Raw genomic sequence first — 10,006 nt, 5'->3', positions numbered from 1 at the left:
TAAAATACGCAAGTGACTGAAATCCGTACTACGAACGAATGTTATACGAAACAGGATCTAGAATCATTGAATCGATCTCAAACTCAAGGGGAAGTCTATACACTAGGTAAGAACAACACCCTAAAGACTTGAACTGCAAAATCAACCTATAACCACTCCGTGCGGCAAACGCGTATGAAGACAGGCCGAAAAATACAGGTGACCGAAACTTGACCCCGATGGTACTGATGTGTAGCTCTACTCGTTGTGGTTCTATAGATATGCTGCACGCTCTATTCCGACACACGAGTTGGAAGAAAACTCACACCGAAGCTCGTAGGAACTTACCACACATAGAAGCCAATAGCGCGCACTCTTGGTATCAGTGCGTAGCTCTCGCCGTTGCTAACACAATGGCGGTGTCGCTTCTCCAATGGCGGCTCCGTAGCTCGCGTAGCAAGTAGATAAGACTCTCTCTCTCTCTCTCTCTCTCTCTCTCTCTCTCTCTCTCTCTCTCTCTCTCTCTCTCTCTCTCTCTCTCTCTCTCTCTCTCTCTCAGACACAGTCATGGCGCTCAAAAACTCCCTTTGATTAATAATTGAATCCCCCTTTAGGTTACAAAACTTTGGCTTATATACCTCAGCCTTCGAGGTGAGAACATCTCTAATTATTTACATCAACAGGTGAAATTACTTCGGGATTACAAGCTGGAAACTCAATTGAGTCCCGTTACTTAATGAATGGCTCAAATCAAAATTAATGTCGGAAAGACATTTATTACAATCAATGGTTACAAAATGATGGGTGTGAGCAAAAATGTGGGTGTGATCCTCTGCTGGCTCAACACCTTTCCTTTACAGTTGTGTGGTAGACCTAGCTTCAAGAGGAAGACGATACAGCAACGCCGCTCCATTTAGTGGCCACATTCCTTCAAAGTAGTGAGGTGGGCCCAGCTTCAACATCATCATAGTCTCATACAGAGAGCGGGGGGAATGGAGAGATAGAGAGATAGAGAGAGGGGGGGCGAGAGAGGGGAGAAGAGCGTTTAGATCGCGCAGAAACGCAGACTGTAGGAGGGCCATTGCAGTTTAACACAAAAGAGGGCAAAATTGCCAGAGCCAGGACGCCCACCTTTCGTCATAAAACATAGTTAGCTACGAAGTATTAGGTGCCAATTAAGGCACCTCCTAAAATATCACCTACTACATTTACTCCATTTATTCACCCAAGGCTCCCTAGGCCAATGAGTCCCCAATAAATAATACCACAAGGATATTAACACATTATCCCTAGCAGAGAGAGAGAGAGTGTGTGTGTGTGTGTGTGAAGATATTAAAGAACAACAGAGGGTAATAATCCTTGTGAAATGTCCTTAGTAAATCAAATTAAAATGACAAGATTATCCATGAAGGTATAACCTTTGCATGGTAATTTAAGAGTGTGATAACAATTGCAAACTTGTATTCTATAATCCTATGTAACCATGTTTGGCCGAGAGTTTTGTAAATAATTCCTAAGGAGACCTTCACTAGTTCTACCTTCATACAGGGTTACCACCCTCAGGTAATATATAGTATAGGGCATCATCTAGGCCCATATGAGTTGTTCAGCATGAAAATACCTAGGTCAATTAGTCCCCACTAAATAGTACCACAAGGATATTAACTCACTATTCCTAGCAATGTGTGTGTGTGCACGCGCACACGCGTGCACGCTTCAGTCCTACATCACCATTAAGGGGAATGTTTTCGTAAATTTGAGTGATGTCAGCAGAAAAGAGCTTCAAGTGAAGCCAAACGGGGTTATAATGGACTTTGAGAAAATCCAAACATATTTTTTGTTTTGACGCACAAATTGATTCAAGCTCAGTTAGTACAAGGTCAAAGCATAAAGTAATGTCTTTAGTAATGTTGGTAATGATTCCATTCAAGGCATTAGATATCCATCGAAACTTATGTTTGTGATGTTTATAGGTGGGAAATAATGTCAATAATATCATTGACTTGAGAGAATATTCAAATTTATTACAGTGATTTGCAATAATATTAGTGATCTCAATAGGAGATAAGTTAAGTTAAGTAAACTCTCCCCCAGATAGACGTAAGTGAGCAGCTTTCCATGTGAGGTTTTTGCAGATAAGAGTAGGGCAATTGGCAACTTTATTAAGACCAACTCTAAACCAAATTTGTGCGAGCTTTTGAAATTTTAAGCTGAGGTTGGGTCTGATCCAAGTGCAATCAATAGAGAACCATTTATGTCGTAAAAGAGACACTTTTTGAAAAAAAAAACATTGCTGAATCAATTTGGTTAAGTCTAGTAGGATTATGTTCTCTAGTCAAAGAGCATTGACTATATCAGTCAAGCAGCTAAGTAAAGCTGATAGGGCAAGGTGGGGGTTTTTTGGAAAATATACATAGTTATGTACAGATCCAGCAGCGTATCAAAACAACCATTTAAAATGTCATGCTAAATACATCAAGAGTTTGTAAAAGAATCACCCTGGTAGGTGCAACGCTCCCCAAATGGCACCAAGGAAGCAAAAACCAATCAAAGTATGTGGTGAATTTATTAATCGTCAGATAGAAAGCTCAATCAAAAGGCAAACATACGGAATCAGTGTTTTTTTAAATCCCCAAGAGATCATTTGACGATTATGTTTAGCATGCGCTTTGAGCAAGCAACCCTACTATATACCAAGTGTCCAAGTTATGTACAGGACATCTAGAATAAAAAGCTAGATAGAAAAAATCTGTTTTATAGAGTATGCGCAGACCATTGCAGAACATACCAAGCATCAGTAATGAGACAATCCCCCGCCATGTGCGTTACCAACAGTATGGCAAGAAGGGTGCCAATTTTTACGTGTAGTGGGTTTATTATGCAGAGCTACATGCCAAGCTTCAGTGCAATATAGAAAAAAATGTTATTTAAATAAAACCTATGCACCAAAATCAGTATTTAACTGTATGCAGACAGTAAGTAAACATAACAGAGTACAGTATTATGTCAATAATCCCAAGCGCATGCTATAAACAAGAACAAGCTTGGTAATCACCGACCTGAGAAGGTTTTTCAATTAGCTCCATAACATCACAGTAAGCGGCAATACACTCACTCCTCTCTTTCACATACACGCAACCAAGGCTAAGTGAGGGGTCAAAGCACCCTCACCTCTTTATATAGTAGTATTGCAGGGTTGAGGCCTCATGATTTTCTCCAAGCGGTAAATCCCCCACGATCAGTATAATGCCAGTGCAAATTTCCAGATAGGAATTCAATGCAGCCGCCTGGGTTTGTATAGTGGAGGCTGAGAGAGTGATAGGATAGGAGTTTGCACAGGTGAGTCGGGTCACCAGAGTGAGGGTTATGCAGCAGAGGGAGAGAGGGAGAGAGGGTTGCAAGAGCGTGAAAGGTCCTCATAAGGACGAGATGAAATTAAGGGGCATTAAAATGCCACGTTCAGTGACTAGGTTTTAAGTTTTTACCATGCTCCCTATTAAGGGTAAACTCCCATGGGGGTCACAGGGGATGGGAATTTACAAGAGGCAGTCGGCTACAAAGTCCCAAACTAGAGCAAAGTAAACTAGCTAACCTACAGGGGGTTTTGGTGTGGAGGTGTTTTAACCCTTTAAGATTATTCTTCTATAGAAGTGATCAAGGGGGGAGAAAATTTGCATAAATGATAATCTACTCAAGGTGCAATGTACCAATTGTGTATGGCTTAAATTAAATATGTTGTGCATGTGGGCAACTAGAAGCTATAGCATGATCTTGGTACAAGGGAACCTCAAGCGTATCAGAGATAGGCTTTTTGAAGGGAGGAGTATGAGGGCATGGGGATTTAACTAATCATAGCCGACATCAATACCTATGTGCGTGCATATGTGTGTGTGTGTGTGTGTGTGTGTGTGTGTGTGTGTGTGTGTGTGTGTGTGTGTCTTCACTCTTCCCAAAAGAAGCTTCAAAGTTATGATTTCTGTTTCGGCACGAATATAAGATGCTTTACCTTTTTGCTTTTGAATTTTCTAAGGTTGAAGTCTTTTGCAATCTTTTGCAAGCCCAAAGACCTGCAAGACTTTGAGAAGCTAAGATTTCGAGCTTCACATTTCTTTCCAAAGCTTCACTGCTTATTTTTTAATGAAATGCACCTTAGCTTCTCTACTAACTAGGAAGAGAATGGGGTCTAGGAGAGCCTCTTTATTTGGCAGTTTAAGCAAGTCAAACCCTAGTTTTAAGACAGCAATCCAAGGACAGCTTTTGAATTCAAACAGGCAAAACGGTTAGTCTATTTGAATTCAAATTTCTCCCCAAAAATAAAATTCAAAATCTAGCAGGCAAAATGATATCATGTACCATAGTCATGGAAAGACCTGGGCATGTAGATTACATATCTATAATCTCTGCTCAAATCGGAGATCGTACGTAGGAGCTATGGAAGGCTGAAAATCATAGTTGTCCACCCCCTTTTTTGTGGGTAAAAGTGCATCCTTTGACCACTCTTGCACCTCTCTTACAAACCCACCATTCTTGCACACATGGCATGTTTGACAAAATGTTAATCACTTCCATAATCTCATGGCAAATAAAGAGGCCCTCCCAGACCCCATCCTCTTCCTAATTTGAAAGTTCAAGATTCCCCCTCTTCAAGAAACATTTATGTTTCTCTTGCACATCTAAGAAAAGGCTTGCCAAAATCAAAAATTATTTTCCAAGCCTTTGCATGGAGCTTTTGTGAGGAAATAAGACGTAGCTAAATAGATAATTGAGTAGATTACTTAATGGAGAGAGACAAATTTATATACACGAGATTATAGAGTAGAAAGAGAGAGAGTACACACGATATACGTGGTTCACCCAATGTGGGCTACGTCCACAGGAAAGCAGCCACTCAATGGCTTTAGTACTTCAAAAACAAGAAGTAGTTTACAAAGGGATTATACCCTTAATGGAGCTCCCGCCTTGCTTCACTCTCACCACCTCACACTCACCTTGTTGCATCAACTTCACACTATGAAATGTGTGTAGAAATGGCCTCCTTTTATAGGCCAAAAGGGCTGCCCTCTCTTATGAGAGACAGCCATGTGTAGCTGCCCTTGTGCGAATAAGTCCAAATCGGACCCTCCAATCCGCCCATGTGTGGCCGCCCTTGAGAAGACAAGTCCGCTTTTGAATTCGGCCACCGGCCATTGAATTCGGCCACCGGCCACCGGCCATTGACTTCCGACCACCAGCCACCGGCCATTGACTTCCGACCACCGGCCATCGGCCATTGACTACCGGCCACCGGTCAACCGACCGGTTGTTTTCCGACCACTTTCCGGCCGCCATCCGGCCATAATATTCCGGCGAAAAAAAGTCTCGGGGGCGGAGCCCGCCCCCGAGGCCTTTAAAGTTGCCCCTGATTCTTGTCCGTGAAAATTTTGGTTTCCGGTGAGTGATTTTCCTTCACGCACGATGGCTTCTCCTCATAATGAGGGCCTTACAAATGTGCGCTTTTACCACAAAAAATTACAAGGGTAAATCAGGCTCCATACTTAACAGCTTTACACGTGAGGGGAGAGGAGTGTCAAGAAGCCGGCACCTTGCTCTGAAACTAGTTGTGAGGGAGACGGCATGTCTGTGCACACCTACGAGAAGGGGAAGAAGAAGAGAAGATTTTTTGAGGGAAACAGCTTTATTGTATATTGAGAAGGGTAAAATAGTGTGACTAAGTTAGTAGGTGAAGGACAGGCGGCCACACGACTTTACCCCAACATTAGCCACTTTTTGCAAAACCTTGAGAAAGTCTCTAATCTTTGAGCAAGTCTCCATAGCATTCAATGAACATACGGGTCATTGAATATATATGTGGAAGATGTGTAAGCAAAGATTAGTATATCGAGGCAATCAAGTGAACCTTGTGTATAACCTATGTGCATGTGTGTGTGCGTACATGTGTGTGTTGCTATTTCTAAACTAATAATTATACACAAAAGAATATAACAATTCAAAAGACATCTGGCTTTAAACAAGGAATAAGGAATAGCACAAAAACGACTTAGTCTTTCATTCATTTTTGTACATTAATGTGAGAATGAGATATCATTCTAGTGTTTTTGTCACTAGGTAATCTGGAGTGATTGTCTATAATGTAAAAAGGGTCAAGTACCTCAATGACACACAGCAGCTAAGCCAAAAAGATCCTAAGAAAAGATAGAGACCTCACATGCATCCATGTAAACAAAACAAGAGATTCGTTAGCCTTGAATACGTATTATAGGTGTCAACAAACCCTATCAGTTTTTATCCATGTCCAACTTACAACCTTTTTACACTTAAACTACTATTCAAATCCTTGTGAAAGTAAAAAAAACCATGGATATGGAGTTTGTTACTTGTCTTTTTGCATATATATATATATATATATATATATATATATATATATATATAGCTGATTGCTCAACAAACTAAGTGTAAGGAGTGTTTCTTTTAGTTCTTTTTAGAAAAAAAATTTACTTGATCAAAAAGGTCATCGCTCCTTTTAGATCCAAGTAAGATTATAAGGTCATTAATTAACCCAAATTTTTAAGGATTTTTTATATACTTAGATTAAGTTCTGATCAAAAGCCACCACCCCTTCTGATCCAAGTGTTTCACCCCTATTTTTGTCCCATAGAGTTCATTGTATTGCAAATCCATTTTAAATGTGTATGTATATAAACCAGATTAGTCAGCAAGATATCTTGAGAGCTTAATATATACCAAAGTTAATACTTACTTCTCTCTTTCGACTATTTTTTTAGAAATTCAAATTAAGGGTACGGATTTCAAACAAACAATCAGGATGTCCCACCCTTTTTTTTTAACTGAGGTTTTGAAAAAGGGACTAGAGTTAGTAAAAGTATTTTAAAAAATAACCAGAATCGGCTAAACTTTGAGAGAGAACATATAATGTAGCGTTCTTTACATACATCTAAATGCACGATAAGTGTGTTAGATTAATCGGAATGCACATTATAAAGCTAGTAATAGACTAATAAGATAATAAGGTGCTCCATGATAATTGACCACAAGGTTGATGGTCAATAACCCTTCCAAAAAATCCTTGACTTTAGTAGGTCACTTAATCCCAAAAAAAAGTGCATGTTTACATACTAATTTAGTGGAGTGCGATCTTCTCGATCGACAAGCCAATAACAATTTAAAGTTCTTTCTATAATAATATCATGAGAAGGAGCTAAATATCTTGCTCATTCAATCTCATGGCTTTTTCAATCAACCGAACCCGATGCAATGAATCCCCTATTAATCCATAGATGTTGATCATAGCCAGTAATCATTAAAAATCAGCATTCAAGTCCAAAAAAAAAAACCTTCTTTTTTAAAACAATATTTAGACCAACATCACGTTTTTCCAACTAAATAACGACCAATCCAGGCGGCAGAAAACACTTAAGGAGATCAGTTTTACCAACAGTCAACAAAGTAATCATTAATCGTCAAATAAAACCGGTTAGGCAGTAGTAACCCAAAAAAAAAAAGACCCAAGCATATTCGGGCACAAACCCGAGAGGCCATGCCTGGTTCGACTAGCTCCATGCAAGCAAGTAAGTAGTTTAAACAATCCACCAGAAAATGTACTTGATAGAGAAAGAATGCCCTCAACCTCTCTTTCCCAGACGCACACAACGTAGTTACGGCTAAGTGAGGGGCCAGAGCAACCCTCACCTTCTATTATAGTAGCTCCCAAAGGTCCGGCCAACGATTTTATTGAGTAAAGTATCCTACGCGATCCGCATACATGATCAGTCCAAGGTTCGAGACATTCGTTTACCCGACCCAAATGCTAGGGGTAGAAAGTAGAGGCATAGGTAGGAAAGAGAGAGATGGATAGGGAGAATCCCATACAATGGTGCAACAAAGCCATATGTGCGAGCTACTCAGCATGCAGGGGGTACGGGGCACAGACACAGAGAGAGAGAGAGAGAGAGAGAGAGAGAGAGAGAGAGAGAGAGAAACTTCTATCGAAAGGCATAATAAAATGATTTATTACCGAGCCCGTTAGGGGGATAAATGTGGTGTACTCAATCATGACAGAGCCCATCATACCACGAAAGAACACTAAGAGTTAAGTTCCCACAAGAGGTTTTATTAACAACAAAGGCCAAGTTGTTCCCCAACTCCGTAGGAGAGCCAAGAGTAATCCAATACCCAATCCATAGGGGTTTTTTCACACTCAATAACTGACGTAAAAGACTTAGTTGAGCCGAGAGGTAGTTTCCACCACTGGAATGGAATAGCAGTAGCCCAAGAATGAATTAGGCTAAAGGTTCAAGGTTCCAATAGGCTGCCAAGAGATAGTGCATTAAGTGAGTGTATGTGTGTGTAAACAGGGTCGTCTCAAAAAAAGCAAATCATAGCAAATAGTGGTGTGTGTGTGTGTGCGCGCGTGTGCGTGCGCGCACATGCGTGGAGACAATCAGCAAATCAAAAGGGCAGAGAAGAGAGTTGTTCAAGTCTTCCAAGGAGGAAGTGGCGATGTAAATACGACTTACAAAAAAATAATCATCCGGCTGCATAGGAGTCAAGGCGACGATGCATACCTGTATATACACTGGGAGAGTGCAAAGCCTTGAATTGTGTTGAAGCCATGATGTATGAGTCATGACAATCAGGAACTAGAGGATCAGATCTTGGAGCAAAGCTTTTCTTCTCTCTCTCTCTCTCAATAACTAGCAAGAGGAGAATCATATGAAAATAATTCATATTGGTTGCTAACTTATGCTTATGCAAGCTCTCAATGCCTTCCATCCAGTAGGCCTATTGACTACAAACATTGAGCACACTAACAAAAGAGGTTTCATAGGCTAAGGAATCAATCGAAAAATTGTACACTCAGAGAAATCAGTGACAAAAGCTTCACCTTGCGAGAGCAGGCCGGCCGGCCACCCGGCTCGCTAAAGGAAAAAAAATTAGTGTGCTAAAACTCTTCTTTTATCATTCTTGTATTGAAAAGTATCTTCTTTGTTTTTGTTTTGCAAGGCCTAACCTCTTGAGTTGTGTACCATCATAAACATAGACTTACGACAAGAACCTCTTGCATTGCCTACCATTGTCGACCATAAACTCACACCAAATTGTGGGAAGCATTAAACACAACGGCATATCAACAAAACTATCCAGTTGATCATCTCCCTTTGAGCTCGCATGCCTATGTAGGAGGGTGGACTTCACCCTTTACTACAGGGCATGGCACGAGTTCCATTCCTTATTATAAATTTTTGGGAGACATCGTGTCAACTCTCCACTGTACTTATGTATGGCACTTTCGTAGACCACGCACTATATACATACTTTGCATTATCTTAAAAAGTATGTAAGCACTTTTGCAGACCAGGTACTATGTACATACTTCACATTATCTTAAAAATTATGTAAGCACTTTTGTAGATCACGCACTATATGCACACTTTGCATTGTACTTATGTATGGCACTTTTCTAGTCAACGCACTATGTACATACTTTGCATTGTCTTAAAAAGTATGTAAGCCATAGTTTGAAGAGTTTAAAACGATTTTTGTTCATAGCTTTGCTAAAACACAGTGCCTCTGGAACTGCACATTGAGTCAAGATTTTTTTCTGATCAACAAATTGTACTCTATGTTGAGTTTACATTTTGTTGCACTACTTGAAGGCTATTCATAATATGGTGTTTTCGTTTTCCATCAAAACTTTGGAAAATTATATTAAAGATAGCATAAATTATTACATAGGGGGTTGGGTGGGGTGTAACAGCAATTGCATACAGAGCACTTCCTAAACCACCCTCGGGCCCTAAGTTTCTCTAGACATAGAGGCAATGATATTTCAAATTTGAAATCAACATATTCAACCCAAGAAATCTATTCTCATGTGGCTCATCCTTCACAAAGCCATATGGACAGGAGAAAGGAGCAAGTTGAAACCATCCCTCATCTGCATCCATGGTCAAGAGCCATCCTAGCCCCATTGACCCAAGTCATGGCTGTCTAGGAAACAAGATTTTGT

Source organism: Adiantum capillus-veneris, chromosome 1 (assembly GCF_014529385.1).
Source record: "Adiantum capillus-veneris isolate H3 chromosome 1, ASM1452938v2, whole genome shotgun sequence".
In the NCBI taxonomy this organism is placed as follows: Eukaryota; Viridiplantae; Streptophyta; class Polypodiopsida; order Polypodiales; family Pteridaceae; genus Adiantum; species Adiantum capillus-veneris.
The sequence above is the reverse complement of the archived record's forward strand: the minus strand, read 5'-3'. Positions refer to the sequence as shown.